Source organism: Paramisgurnus dabryanus, chromosome 10 (assembly GCF_030506205.2).
Source record: "Paramisgurnus dabryanus chromosome 10, PD_genome_1.1, whole genome shotgun sequence".
NCBI classification, from domain to species: Eukaryota; Metazoa; Chordata; class Actinopteri; order Cypriniformes; family Cobitidae; genus Paramisgurnus; species Paramisgurnus dabryanus.
The window spans coordinates 17,975,506-17,991,517 of NC_133346.1; positions in this window are offsets into that span (position 1 = coordinate 17,975,506).

Here is a 16,012-nt window from a genome sequence, read left to right on the forward strand (position 1 = left end):
AACTGTCATACATTATTAAAGGGATGGCTTACCCAAAAATGGAAATAGTGTCATTATTTACTCACCCTCAAGTTGAACCAACTTTATTTTTATAAGATATTTTGAGCAATGTTTGTAATTAAACCGTTTTTAAGCACCATTGAACTCAACAGTGTTTTATCTACTGGTGTTCCTGTTTCCTGCTTGATTACAAATATCATTGTGTTCAGCAAAACAAATAAAGTTATAAAGGTTTGAAATAACTTGAGGGTGAATAAATATTGAGAGAATTTTCCTTTTTGGTTGAACTATCCCTTTAACATGCACTCTTGTGTTACTGTGGCACTAACCCAGTGGTGCCCAAATTTGGTCCTGAAAGGCCAGTGTCCTGCAAAGTATAGCTCCAACCCTAATCAAACTAATTAAGGTCTTACATTAATAATAACAATTAGTTACATTTATATAGCGTTTTTCTGCAGTAGCACTCTGCTCAACTTCTCAACCACCACCATGTATACTAAAAAACTTCCAGGCAGATGTGCGTAGGCAAGTTGGATTTAAATTCTGCAGGACACCGGCCCTCTAGGACCGAGTTTGGACACCCCTGCACTCAAGGGGTTGATAATGTTTCTTTTAAATGTTGGTGTTATTATGCATGTGTTATTATTGTGTTCGCTTGCTACTGTATAAAGCTATAAAGGGGATGACTAACTAGCTGTTTTTTTTTTCAATCTGTTGCTTTATAATTTGAAAGCAGACTGAGAATCCAAATCCGACCCTTTGGGATGATGTAACAATTTTGTAATCTTGTATTTTTTTCTTCAAACAAATTCACACGAATTTGCCACTTTGTAAGCTAGTTACGAGATTACGTTTCTGAAACCTGAACGCAGCAGAAGACTTTTATACTAATGACTATATCCCCTTGTGGGAATGTTAGGAATGTAAAATTGCATTGTGGTTATGATTCAGCATGCAACAAAATCATTAGCACACACTGCAATTCAAACCATCGTGGACCAGCAAGAACCAACTAGCATCTTGAGTTGTTCACAGTTTTATTTTTTCGCACATGGTCACAGATCACGCACCAGAAATTAGATAGAAATCAGCTGCCATGTTTCAAAAACAGCTACTAGTTTAAAGTCGCGTGTGTTGATGTATATCCAAGTGAAGCTGGCTTCTGAAATGAAATAAGGCAGTTGAATAAGGATTGAGGATATAAGGAAATAAGGAAATAATGATTTGAATTTGTCCATTGAGATCTGATTGGATCGTAGTAGTAAAGAAGTAAAGAGAGATCATTTTGAGGAGGGGAGGAGATTTGCGTTTTTGATTAAAGATTATGAGGGCCAATGATTTTTTTTATAATAAAGCTCACAGATAAGTAATTTGTAAAAAAAAAATACCACAATATTACAAACATTACAGTGTTTCATTTTATTTTCATGGCGATTTTTAATACACATTATGGATTTTTAGTGACATCTAGCAGTAAGATTGCGAATTGCAACCAACATTAATTTTGAAACGCAATGAGAAGCCACAAAAGCTGCCACAGGACAAACATATGGCCGTCTGAGACAAAATAGGGATGAAACATGCTCTTTAGAGCAGTTTGTCCATTTAGGGCTACTGTAGAAACATGACGCGACTCCCATGTAAGGTGAACCGCGGTGTATGTAGATAAAAACAGTTCATTCTAAAGTAATAAAAACAATACATTTCATTATGTAAGGTCTTTATACACCACTGATAATATAGTTATGTATATTATATTGCATTTCTCCTTCTAAAGCGATCCTTCTAAAAGTTACACACTGCACCTTTAATCTAGATTTTTCCAAGTACACATACAGTATTTCTGGTGAAGCTCAAAGGGTTAAATAATATCTTGCTCAAGAGCACAAAGGTATGGTTTAGAGATCAACCAGCCTAAATCTTCAACCACAGATTTGTGGCGCTGTTTTTATTTTTTTATTCAAATTTATGCCATCTTGTCCTTTATCGCTGAGTTTCCATCTGTTCCACTTGCCTTATTCATAAAGTTGATCATGTGTCTATCTATCTTTACTAATTTGTCTCAAAACATGACTGATAATTAATATGATCTAAAGGCCCCATCTGCTGTTTAACTACAAGGGCAGTTTTGAATGAGACCCATGTGCCGGCAAACCATAATCTCTGCAATCTGTTTTGGTGCGTTTGCATAAAGTGATGTCAAAACGTCTGAGATCATACTGTACTTTTAAAGTTGTTTTGCATGAAATATCTTAATTATAATGATAATTAATGAAAAATTTTCATCTTGTGTGCTTCAACACAAGGAAAATGTACAAGGCGTACAAATATTACACATTTGGTATGTTGATTTTACGATTGAATTTTTTTTAGACTATAGTGCACAATCTTAAAGGCAGGGTGCATGATCTCTGAAAGCCAATGTTGACATTTGAAATCACCAAAACAAACACGCCCCCCTACCCCAATAGAATCTGGACCTTCTTTTTATTAGACCCGCCCCACACATACGCAGCCCAAACAACGATGTCAGTTAGTAGACACTGCTGATTGGCTACAAGTGTGTTTTGGTACTGGGCCCGACTCCCTTTTCCAAAGTGTTTTTCAAAAATCATGGACTCCGCCTTTAAATGTGTCTCGTTCATTTCACGTAATATTTAAATTAGGTTTAAAAAAGATTTCCTTTGTGAGTTCATTTTGACATTCCTACTGTACTGTATGTAATTGGCAGTATAAACAATGTAAAGATGAGCTATCTTAATTCTTAGTTTAATGCATGCTGTCATACCCTGTTAGCACCAAAGCTTTACCCATATTTGTTCAAAATGCTAATTTTTACAACCAACTGAGCTGCGTAATGAGTCCAATTAAAACATATACAGTAAGTGTATAAATGAATGCATTTGCATGTAAATTTACCTTAATCACACACTGTAATCATAGTCATATGCAGGTATGTGTGCTCTCTTCTGTTCAGCAGCCAGAAGGACTGCCTGCAGCTGTCTGGGAGTTCATATACCTGCTGTTTCTATGCCACTGAGATCTGTATTGTACTGCATAATAAACACTTTTACAAAGACAAGTTAATGTAAAAGAATAGCGAGCATGCAAACATTAACATTGACCCTGCACTACTAATACGCATTAATAAAGACTAATACAAGAGGTCAAAGAATTTAGCATACACTCCCCTTACATGCATGAAGGTCAATTTTCGAATACAATTTTCCGACATTCAGTCAGCTAGCGGAGGCTTAGCATAGCCTTCATTCTAAAGAAATTCATTCATTAGTAAAATGATACATGATTATTAATACAACTTTGAAATCAAGGACACAGATGTATGTGCGATGCTGAAAAAGATGTCGAATTTTCACTTGCCATTCAGAAAAATGAGAATGAGTGAATTATGGATGTGTCAGCCCCGAGTAAACTTCACCACCAAGTCCCTGTGGTGGCTGTCAACCTGTCTTTGAACCTTGCTGATTTCTGAACCCCCATAGGGAGGCCTGTGCGTGGTTTTGTGAAACGGCAATAGAACCTCAAATATGGATAAAAAAAATCTTGCCCAAGGCTGTTCCCAATGTCTACACACTATTTTACACTTAAATATATTGTATTCAAAGAAATATTAGCTTTGGATATTATGCACATTTCTATTTAAAACTCTCAAAATCGAACGTGTTAGATTGAATTTATTTCACTCTGTTAAAGCTACTTATGTTGGGTTAAATACTACTGTTCTTGACATAAAAAAATATTTATGTACACTGTCAAAAATAAAGGTACAATGCTGTCACTGGTAGAGTACCCTTTAAAAAAGGTCCTAATACAAATATGTATCTTTGAACTGCCAATATGTACCTTTGAAGTACTAATATGCACTTTTTGGGTACAAAGGTGTACCTTTTTGAAAGGGTACTGTCCCAGTGACAGCTTTTGTACCTTTATTTCTGAGAGTGTAGCACAGCCACACACAGTAAAGGAAAAGTCAATTTAGCCTTATACAGTATTGCTTAGTAACAAGAACACAGGGATTATAGTAATTGTCTAATCCATGCAGTAAAACCATGCTTAAAACCTGAGGGACTTTAGACAAACAAAAGTGTCTAATTAAAGAATTTACACACAAAAAAAACTAAATGTGGTGTCAACTTAAGTTATTATTTTTGGGAGATTATTTACGTTTTTATAATCAGTTTTTTTTGTGATGAGATAATAAAGCTCTACTGCAATAGCTGTAATGTTTTTATTCAGATGTCCAAAATATGACAATTGTTTGTTTTCAAGCAGTACTTTTATGTCAAAGTGCTAATTATATATATGCAAGCATCAAAAGGCAGTCCAAACTGAGTCCTCAGGACAAGGGTAATTTCTGTAAATATCAGGGCAGGGTAAGTGGTTACATTCTTTATACAGTTTATTCTTTTATTAAGTTAATATTTTTTGCCCAATATAAGGGGTTCATATTGTGCTGGTCAGTGGGGGCTGGCGCACGATGCGAATCTGTACGTTGTGATTGGCCTGAATACCTCTGATGTCAGCCGGAAATGTGACGCTCCTTACCATGTTTGAAAGATTCGGTCACAATGCAATGCTAACAGAAGTTAACTTACAGGCTAAGTCCGAAACGGGAGGAATTATGATAATGTCGGTCTTTACATCACTAATCCTAGGAAGTAAACTGTTGCCTACAATGCGTGTGTTTGTGGTAGTCCAAGAAAAGAGATTTACGTTGGAAGCGATAACTCGCGTCATTGTTTACTGTGGGGTTTGTACCTTTTGCATATCATTAACATGTACTAATACACACCAAAGGAAATGTAAAAACGTGAATCAGGCAATATGTGCTCTTTAATAGGCTAGAAATCAGCCAGCTTAGTGGGCAGATAGGCTTTGACAGAAACACTGAGTCTGAAATGGGCGGAGCAAACCAGGTAAAACTACAGCACAAGGACACAAATGCGGAAAATCTAACAAACAGATGTCACCGTTGCCTTCCCTGGGGACAGACAGGAGACATATGCAAACACAAACATTATCTTAGCGTGTGGGAGGAAATACACTAAAATAGTGCATGTGAATGCTATCTGGATGACACAGCCATATGTAGAGCACTACCAGGTCAGTAAAAGCTGCCTTTAGGAATGACGGCAGTAATTATCTTCATGGCACGGGGCCGTTTTCTGGCGGAAATGGATATGTCAGGAAAGATCTCTACAAAAGAGGGTCTCAACAGCAGAGTGATGGCAGCTTCACAGGAGTCTTTACAGCGAAAGTGTCGACTAAAAGACTATAAAGGGCTGAAAGAGAGATTTGATATATTCGTCTGATTCCAGGGGAGAAGAAGCAGAAAAAAATGTGAATTTGAAACCTGTGAAGTGAAAATGATTGATGCATACCTGCCACACTTTTGACAAACGTGATGCGTACTTCATTAGCAGTCTATATATTGTAGTTGTTGCTTTGTCACAGATTTGAGGAGTATAGTGTCATATCATACAATTAGTTAGTTTATAGTTAGAGAAAGGTTTCAATGACGTGTCGATTTTAATAAGCACAGGTGCTGAACCATAAAGGTGCTCAGTGCAAAAACATGTTGAGAACACGTGAAGACAGATCATTATGAGCTCTTTCTCATAGTTCCTTGAAGTAATTAAATCATTTTTTTTTTTATTTGACACTTAACCATAGTCACTTTTACATTTCAAATGACACAATTATACCAAATGAATTTAACTTCAAAAACTCATAAATAAACGAAAAGAAAAAAAGCATTTGTACTTGCAGCCTGCTGCCGGTCCTGTAATATGTTCACTCCACATCCTCCATTTGCAGTCTGTCAACAGCACGGACAAACTGTGATCGTGGAGGATGACTTTGTAAAGCTAATTAATGGCTGAGTATTTGATCAGAGCTTTAACCGTCGTTCATCACTCCCATACTGCTCTCCTAACCCTTCCATTAATTAGCTGTTATTAATGTGAACGGTCGGGGGACGGCTCAGCCCCCAGGGCCAAAGCGTTTAGAGTAATCAGTGGCTGTGAATGTGAATGATGCTGCGCTGAGATGAATAATTGACCACGAGAACACGTAAGGACGAGATGAGTCTTGGCCCGTCTAAGCCTGAAGACGAATGATTTTGTCATGCTGGGATGGAAAATTTCTCTGCTATAAAAATTCTTGATAAAGAGCAGAGTTAACCGAGGACGCTGAATGTTGAAAACATTCAATGAACGTTTGTGCGCTCGCAAGTGACCGATTGAGGCATTTGCGTGGACAGTATGGAGCAATTAGAACAACAAATCGGCTTTATTATACAAGCAACATGGAGGGAAATCATTAAAAGGTCATTTTTAAATTTAGCAGATGGTTTCATTCATAGCAACATATACTAGACTCAAACCCATAAGCCTTACGGTTTTCGCATGAGTCATGTGTGAAAACAACAGATATTGGCACATTTTGGTGTGAATCCCAAGCAAATACCCATATAACCAGCCTGGGGTGCGTTTCCCAAAAGCATTGTTAGCCTACGAACATCAAAAGTTCCATCGTTACTAACATCATTCAACGATTTGGTATTTCCTGAAACCATCCTTCAAACGAACGTTCGCAAACTGCATCGCTAACTTGTGTCATTGGAACGACAGCTCTTGACCTGTCGTTACAAGCATCGTTCCTTGTTATTATCATATGTAGACTTGACGTTGATCATGCTTTTGAACAAAATAAGCAAAAAACATGTAGTACAGTCTATATCCATCATTCGAAATATATTACAATTTTATTTTACGTCTTTAAATTTGTAAACAGAATGAATGCGCAGCATTTGAAAACTGTGTATGTGCGCAGCCCCACGAGCTTTAAGACCCTGGGGAATCCCTGGGAGGAGGGACGTAAGAGGGAACTTGCGCGTTAAATAAATATCTTGAAAGTAAACAATAGATAACTATATCACGATAACAAAATCAGTCTTCCGATGCAATATATGTTATTTACAGCAATAATCTGACATTAAATCGATTTGCACAGATTAATTAGTACTTCACCTCCCACGTGACATCATCAACTATATTGTTAAACCAACATCGTTCAAACGACGAATGTGCGACAAAGTTACTTTCGGGAAACAGTCGTGACAAGGTAGTTCATTTCTCCAACGATGCATCGTACTATGGTCGTTCAGCAACGACTTACGTCGTTGTTTGGGAAACGCACCCCTGATCTCATGAGAATTCGTAATTTTTTTTACGAGTTGGCAAATTCGCATGAATTTATACGAGGTTAATTGTGCAAAAATTTACGATTCTGATAAAAAACAACAACAACGAAACCCAACCCCTAACCCCAACGTCACAGGGGTCAAGGCAAATCGTGCAAAACTTACAAATGTGGTCGTATGAATTAATACGAATAGGCCGACTCGTAAAATATGTACGAAAACACGTCACCACAGGTGGAAAACATGTCACAATCATGCTCACATGTAATCCCATGAGTTTTAACTTGCGGATTTACATGAAATGTGCCAAATGCACTTGTTTCATGTGTTTTTGCACATGTGATATTAATGTGTCCACGTGATCACATGGAAAAAACTTATAATTCATGTTATTTTTTCTATATAAGGGGTTAATTATGTGCAAGAGCATCATCTTCACATTACTGAAAATGTTTCCACGTAACTCTTTTCAAACCCTATATTAAGACTCATGTAGCATCTCTGCATGTTGTTGTGACTGAAAGAGATCACTTGACCCTACTGCCAGTGTTATTACTTTACGTACCATGCATTCAGCCCACGATGTGTATCTAAAATAATCCTCTACGGTCTGATGTAACCTTTAGTCTTATGAATCCAGACACACAGGACCGTAGTGGCCACCGGTTAATGAGTTATCCAGTTAGAGTCTGACAGCTGCTCTCATCTGTCCATAGCAGAGAAAAGAGGTGAGGAACAGAAAGACATCTGAGAGGGTGCCAAAAACTGATGAGGTGCACAGAGAGCTTTTTTTTTCAAAGGATCACTTCAAAAACTTCAATCAAAGCGGACTTTTGCAGGTTCAGTGCTTCAACTCAACAGCATGTGTTGCATAATGTGTTGCAAAACATTAATTTAGCACATCTTTCGGATTGTTAAATACAACCTCAGCTTAATCAATAGCAGAAGTTATGTTGATTACCACAAAAATATATATTATTTTAGCTGGTCCTTTAGTTTTATACAACCGCATCTCAGTAGCTTTTGTTGCATTACGTTGATTACCAAATAAATCGTAGTTAAAGCCAGGGGTGTTGCACAAGCCCCCCATTATTTTTTCTAACACTTTTTCTCAAAAGCCTGGTAGCTGCAGAAGTGTGGATCACAATGCTTGCTAAACCCACTATTTATACGCTGCAACAAGTAGTAAAGGTAAACATGTATGCATTTAAAATACTGAGATATTACATGTATTGCAAACTGTTTATGTAATTTGCTTAAGTAGTGAATTAAAACTTTAAACTGACCTGACTAGTTTATTAAATCTTACCTACCTCAAACTCATCATATCTCCTGTCTGCTTCTCTTTTACTGCGTCGCTAAAAAACTACAAGAGCCATAATGATCTAGTCAAAATAAGATTATAAATATTAATTAGAAACTCTCTATAGTTTTAATAATGTTTCATAGCGTACAGTACCTCAATCACGTACCATCATCTGGACTTCTGTGTGAGGGTCTGCGTGGGTTGTCAGATCTTCTAACACAGTCTCACCCCATGTCGTCAATATTTGACGACACTTGACCATTCGTCATATGTTGACGCGAAGGGTATACCTTTCGCGTCATTTTTTGACGAACTGGGGACTTCAATACTATTACGTCCGTTGCATTCTCTTTCCTATTTTCTTACCATTTTCGCGTCGGTTTAGGGTTAGATTACGCAAAATTAAACAGTCTACGCGAAATTAAACAGTTGTCACCTGGCGTTGGGGTTAGAGTTAGGTACGCGAAATGAAACAGTTGTCACCTGGCGTTGGGGTTAGAGTTAGGTTTGGGTAGGGATGTCATTATGTAAATCTAACCCTAAACCGACGCGGAAATGGTAAGAAAATAGGAAAGAGAATGCAACGGACGTAATAGTATTGAAGTCCCCAGTTCGTCAAAAAATGACGCGAAAGGTATACCCTTCGCGTCAACATATGACGAATGGTCAAGTGTCGTCAAATATTGACGACATGGGGTGAGACTGGGTTGGATCTTCATAAAAACACAGCCCAATGGTCATTAAAAATCCCAAAAGCATCCCAATGACCATTCACAGTCGACAAACCAGCAATTAATGAATGTAATCCTTCCATCTTTAACTCTTTCCCCGCCATTGACGAGTTATCTCGTCAATCTGCAATACCACTATTATACACCCGGTGCCCAGGTATTCCGCAACTTATAAAAACCGGAAGTATTGCCCTAGGGCAAACAGCTGTATATCCGTGTATGTTTTAAAGATCGCTCTGCAAATCTCCATCAAAAGGCCTTCACAAAAATGGAATTATCTCAGCTTTTTGTTCAAAATTTTGTGTTTTTGATGAAACCTACACATATTTGAGAGATGATAAAAACGGATGAAACCGATTTCTTTGTTTGAAAGCAGAGGGTCTGTTCTTTTATTTCTTATATTGCATGTTTATATATTTAAAAAGGAGCATTTTCTGGAAGGAATTACAATTTTGTGAAAATCATAAAAAATGCTGGCGGGGAAAGAGTATACCAACAAAAAAAATCAAGTCGCGGAAACAAGTAAAAGTAGCCCAATTTTTAACTCTGGCTAAAGGCCACAGACTTGGCAACACATAGTTGCGCGAAGACATGGACTGGACTTCTGCATCAGTTTTTGTGAACTTGGTTAAAGTGTTTTGTAAAGTGAATTGGGTTATTACTCCATTGCAATGCATACCGATTTATGTAAATAAAGGTAAATAAATACAATAACAATTATAACAACTTGATATTTTGGGCACAGCAGATTTTCACCCCCACCCACCCATCTCCTCCAGGCCATCTCTCTATCGGTTATCCCTGCTCTCACCCAAATGATCATCTCAACTAATTTAAAGAGGCCCATATAACCTCGCTGCTGAAGAAACCCACACTTAATCCTGCAATGTTAGAAAACTACAGACCAGTATCTCTTCTTCCCTTCAATGCCAAAACTCTCTAGCTTGTGGTTTGTGATCAGCTCTCCTCCTTCTTCACACAGAATAACCTCCTGGACAGCAATCAGTATGGCTTTAAGAGTGGTCACTCAACCAAGACTTCATTGCTCTCAGTCATTGAAGCCCTAAGGCAGGCAAGGGCAGCCTCCAAATCATCTGTACTGATCGTACTGGATCTATCTGTCGCTTTCACACTGTCAATCACCACATCCTCCTGTCTTCCCTGAAGGCTATGGGTGTCTCTGGAACAGCGCTACTATGGTTTAAGTCTTACCTCTCAAGCAGGTAATTTAGAGTATCCTGGAGAGATGACTTCTCTGAACCCTAACGTCTTAATACCGGGGTACCTCAAGGCTCAGTGCTTGGACCACTGCTCTTTTATATATACACATGACATCCCTAGGTTCTGTTATTCGGAAACATGTCTTTTCCTACTACTGCTATGCATATGGCTCACAACTCCACTTGTCATTCCAGCCCGACCTTCCAACAGTTTCTGCCTGAGTGACATCTCACTCTGGATAAAGGATCATCACCTGCAGCTGAACCTTGCAAAGACAGAACTGCTTGTGATATTAACTGACCCTAAGATTCATCACAACCTTTACATTCAACTAGGCTCCATTACGCCTTCCAGGACAGCCAGATACCTGGGAGTAGTAATTGATGAGCAGCTTAGCTTCATGGATCATGTGGCCAGCACCACCCGCTCCTGTAGACTCATCCTTTACAACATTAGAAAAATTAGACCTTTCCTATCTGAGCATGCTACACAAGTCCAAGCTCTTGTCGTGTCCAGACTGGACTATTGCAATGTGCTTCTGGCCGTACTCCCAGCCTGCACAACCAAACCCATAAAAATGATCCAGAATGCAGCGGCTTTCGTGAGTCAAAGAAGGTGCACGTCACTCATCTCTTTGTCCGGTTTCACTGGCTTCCTATAGCAGCTCGCATCAAATTCAAATTAAAACCACCACTGGGTCAGCACCCCCTTACATTAACTCGCTTATACAGACTTATGTACCCTCTAGATCCCTGCGCTCTGCTAACGATCAATGTCTTGTGGTGCCATCCAAAAAGTAATCACTATTTTCGCATTTTCGAAACTCCAGTGTGAACAGGCCTTTACAACTTCTTAATTTAACTTCGTTTGACATGACAACATATCAACAGTAAAGCCTGTGAATAACTTTGCACAATGTTTTGGACACTGTAATAAGGATAAAACCAAGAAAGGTGGTCAGATTTTGTGTTGGATCTGCCATAATACGAGTTCCTTCGGAGAACTCAACTGGCTTTCAATTGAACTGAACTTAACTTTCAATGGGAGACATAGACAAGCACACAAGTGATGCATAACATCTGCTGCTTGTGTTTAAACAAAAGCCATCTGCTAAGTCTTGAACAGAGGTGCATTGTCACGCACCTGTGCCCAGTAATATCCTGTCAACAGTAACACAAATTACGTGGGTGAGAAATAACTAGAAGTTCATGCTGTAATGCCATTCAGTTATTTTATTTCTTACCCTAAACATGATTTTTACAGCTTTTATTTACATCTTAGACAGATACAGTATATCAAGGAATACATGGAAGTACTTTTGAAAATGAAATTGATAAAATCATTTACTCAACCATGTTGTTCAACTGTAGTTTATTATTCTTTGTTGTATGAAACTTACTGGTTTGCTATAACAATGTCCATAATCGATGGGGACCAGAGACAGTCATGGTCACTTCTATTGTCTGAAAAACAAGCAGGTCAGATATTATGCTGGATAAGTATTATAAAGTTAATCATTACTTTAGTCCAGGGTTCCCCGAGTCTTCCCCTGTAGGGCCGGAGCACTACAAAGTTGTCAATCAAACTTATCCACCTGTGAATTTCTAGAAAACTTTGATTATCTTGCCCTGGTGTGTTTGACCAGGGTTGGAGCTAAACTCTTCAGTGCTCCGGCCCTCCAGGGTACGATTTGGGGAACCCTGTTCTAGTCTAAAGGACGAACATCAGTAGATGCACCTTTGGACTTCGTTGCCTTTATAGATTAAACTGGCAGGTTAGAAACTTCATTTCATTCAAATTCATTTGAGTGACTGCAGCAGAACTGACCCCGTTTAACCTTGCTGAAGTTTAATTAAATTAAATCAGCCATTTAATTTTTCTTAAGCGTGTTGAAAAACTAGGGGAGTGTGTTTGGAAAGCTCAGAGGTTGTGGAGGTCAAACAGGAACAATTAAGATGTTATACATTACACTATACATCTAAACTGATCACATTTGCTGCACAAAGTATACATTGCAGCACTTTTGTGCATGCTGCATTGAGCGTCTTAACAGTGTTCAGCAAAATGTATGCAGATAACCCTCAAAAAAAACAAAACACGTATAGCCTTTCTTGAGATTCAGTTTACCGGTTGATTAATTCATTTGTACAAAGGGATCAACATCTCCAAATGTGAAGGTGGGCAAATCTTTCAATGACTGCAAAAACAAATTCAACTTAGTGGCCAGAGCTCAGATTACCCAGCTAAACAACTTCTGCTTGGAAATTTGGTGGAAGTGTTAAACGGGTCGATAGGATGAAAGACAACTTCTATAAGGTCAGTGGGATGGCAGGATTTGTTTGAGAGTCTTAAGAAAATGCATCTCTTGCCACAAATTTCCTGATTTATAATTTTCCAAAATGTTTTCCTGCCCATAATAACATTAAGTTAACACATGCTCACTACCTTTTGGAAACCTGAAACGGTTCATCCAAGCCAATTGTCTGTCGTCTATCCAAGCCAATTGTCTGTCGTCTATCCATTTATGCAATCAATAAAATGGCAAAAGCCCCTTCAGCATCTTTTAAGCTTAAAAGGGTTATTTTTATACTCACAGTCTTAGTTAATTTAGACGTCACTCTTTGAGTAAAAACCTCACATTTTGCATCAGAAAATAACTTGGTTATTTGACATTCCGGTAAGAAAATGAACAGCTCATGTACTGGCATAGTATAAACGATCAAACTGTGTGTCGTCTTCTAACAAGGCCAGTGTCTAATGGTTTTCAACAGAGCCAGACAGAGCACTTGAAATAACCCTCTCAAGTTGAAAGGAAGAAAGGCTTACAAGCTTCTGCTCAACCGTGTATCTCTGAGATCATTTTTACAGATAATGAGATTTGTGAACTTGGGAGATCAATAGCCAGACTGCATCCACTTCTGTGGGGGAAAGAGTTGTGACCTAAACAATGAAACCCCTCAAGAAGACCATTTATCAGTATGCTCATAAGTAATATGTATATATTTTAAAATATAAAAGGACGAACGTTTAATAAGAATAGAGAGAGGTTAAGGCTATCCAAAAGTATGTTACAAGTAAAAAATAAAATAAAATAAAATAAAATTTATATTATACACTATAAAAACATCATTGGTGCATTTAAATTTTTAAGTTTAATCAACTTAAATTTACAATTTATTTCAACCTTCTTGACTAGTGAGGAGTTGCTTTGAATTATAAAAAATTGAATTAGCTTAAGTTGTTTTAACTTTATTTTTATAATTTATAGGAACAAGAAATGTTTACAGTGTAGACATGCGATATTGATCCTGCTTAGATAATAAGACATAATATCAAAATGAAACAGAACCACTGAAGTTAAAAATAAAGAAAAAAGGAGTGTTTAAATGTTTTAAATTATTTTGAATCTCTTTAATCATAATTCAGTGTATTCGTTGAATGGCGACTGAAGTGGTTTTCTACTGTACTCAGAAAATGTGTTAAAGGAACAGTATGTAAGAAATGTATATCAATTAATCATAAAATGGCCCTGATATGTCACTAGACATTAAGAAATCATTTTCATTTCAAATACTTATATCACTCACAACAGTTGTCCGGCCAGGATATTTTCATTTAAAAAGTGGAGTTGCAGCCCTCAATTGATGTTTATGTTGTCATTTTGTGTATTGGCCACTAGTTGTGTGATTGCAGTACCACTTTTAGCCACAAGTTTTGTGATTGCAATACCAGTTTTAGCCACAATCCTCTTCCTTTAAAAGTAAGCAGCATATGTTGTATACATATAATTCAATAGCAAGACTCAAATTTGCAGCTTAATAATGTTGTGTTTGTATACACAAGATTTTAATTTCTAATTCTGTAGCCCTAGAAAATGAATTAAACTCGACTACAGTACTGTTGAGATATTTTGCTAATCGCATGGACATATTAAAGTTAAACTCTCCCTAGTTTTAAAATAAGAGACTAATCAGAGAATAGGTATTAGCATTCCGGTTTATAATGGTTTAAACCGGTGAAACCCTGAAGATGTAGTTTGTCAGGTTTTTGATTCACAAACATTAGGTACAAGCACCACTGGACTTATTGCCCAAACAATCCCTACATTTATTTTTGAAGTTTTTCTGTATAAATATTTTAAAAGCAGCTAGAAATGTATCACATTTATTGCAATGTGAAGAAACATTTATCATCCAGACAACTGCTGTGCAAGATTATGGATCTGGATACATTTTTGAGCATGTGCAAAGATGCTTAACAGCCTTGTTTTACATCTTTAAAGTTTTAATAGTCAAGTACCTACATTTTTAGTACCATTTAATGCAAAGGTTGAATAAAAAATACTCACTTTTATATTTAGATTTATACTACTCACAAGTTTACATTTGACTGAAACCTTTTTCCTTTTATCACTACCGTGCACTCAATCTATATATTTTATTTGTTTGTTTTTAACTGGAAATCAAACCCACAACCTTTATAGTACTAACACAATGATGTTCCTGTCCTCTGTGTGCAGATAGCAGCACAATTACTGCAGCTTTAACCAGATCTGACAGAAATTTTCAGCAAACTGAAACTTTAGTCTTTACTAAATTATATAACAGTATTCATGCTTGTGTGTACACATACAGACGCTAGACTCAAATCGAAGTAAAAAATTAATTGCGGCCCAACAAATCTTTGCTTTGCATCAAAGTTTAATATCCATCACTGATACACGAAGGCCTTTTGGGTTTGTATTTTGGTGCTTATTTGTCTTTAATTATTTTATCCAATTCTCTACCCCTTCAAATCATCCACATGCTATTAAGCCAGCAGAGTAGAAAGTGCCAAATTACACCTCAACAACAATCTGCTGCTTTATAACTTACACCATGCCAACAATTATAGAGAAAAACTATTCTGCATTTAGCAACAAAAAAAAAAAAAAGGAAAAAAGAAGGATAGGCCACCGGGCTATCCTTATTCTCGAGCCCTGGCACGTGAATACAAAAGAAAAATGACGACCGGCATGGACAAATCATGTATAATAAACAATGTAATCTTCCATAAGAAAATCAAAATGATCGTGGGGACTTTAAGATGACTTAAGATTAACAAATAACAAATAAGATATTTTTAAGTTGACAACTGCGTTTTAGGGTTCTGAAAACACAACCTCCAAAGATGGGTTTTAAAAAGCAAGTTTTTGATAACGATGCCTGTCAACTCCATGTAAACTATGTAACCATGAATCTGTGATAACGGTGACATAATGCAAAACTTCATCTTTTTCTCTATTGGATAGAGCAAAGAAGTGTAATCTCAAGAGCTGTTAACAGATGGTATAAGTTGTGGATGCCAGTACACTTCATTCAGGGATAATGTTGACATCAGGCACATGTGTTATTTCAGTCTAAAGGCATACATTGTGCTGCTTAATATACTGAGTTTATGAATGATTCTCCAACAGTGTTACGAGTCGACCCATTTAAAAGGATTAATGCCTAATCACCCGATATAAGCGAGATTCCGACCTTAACCGGC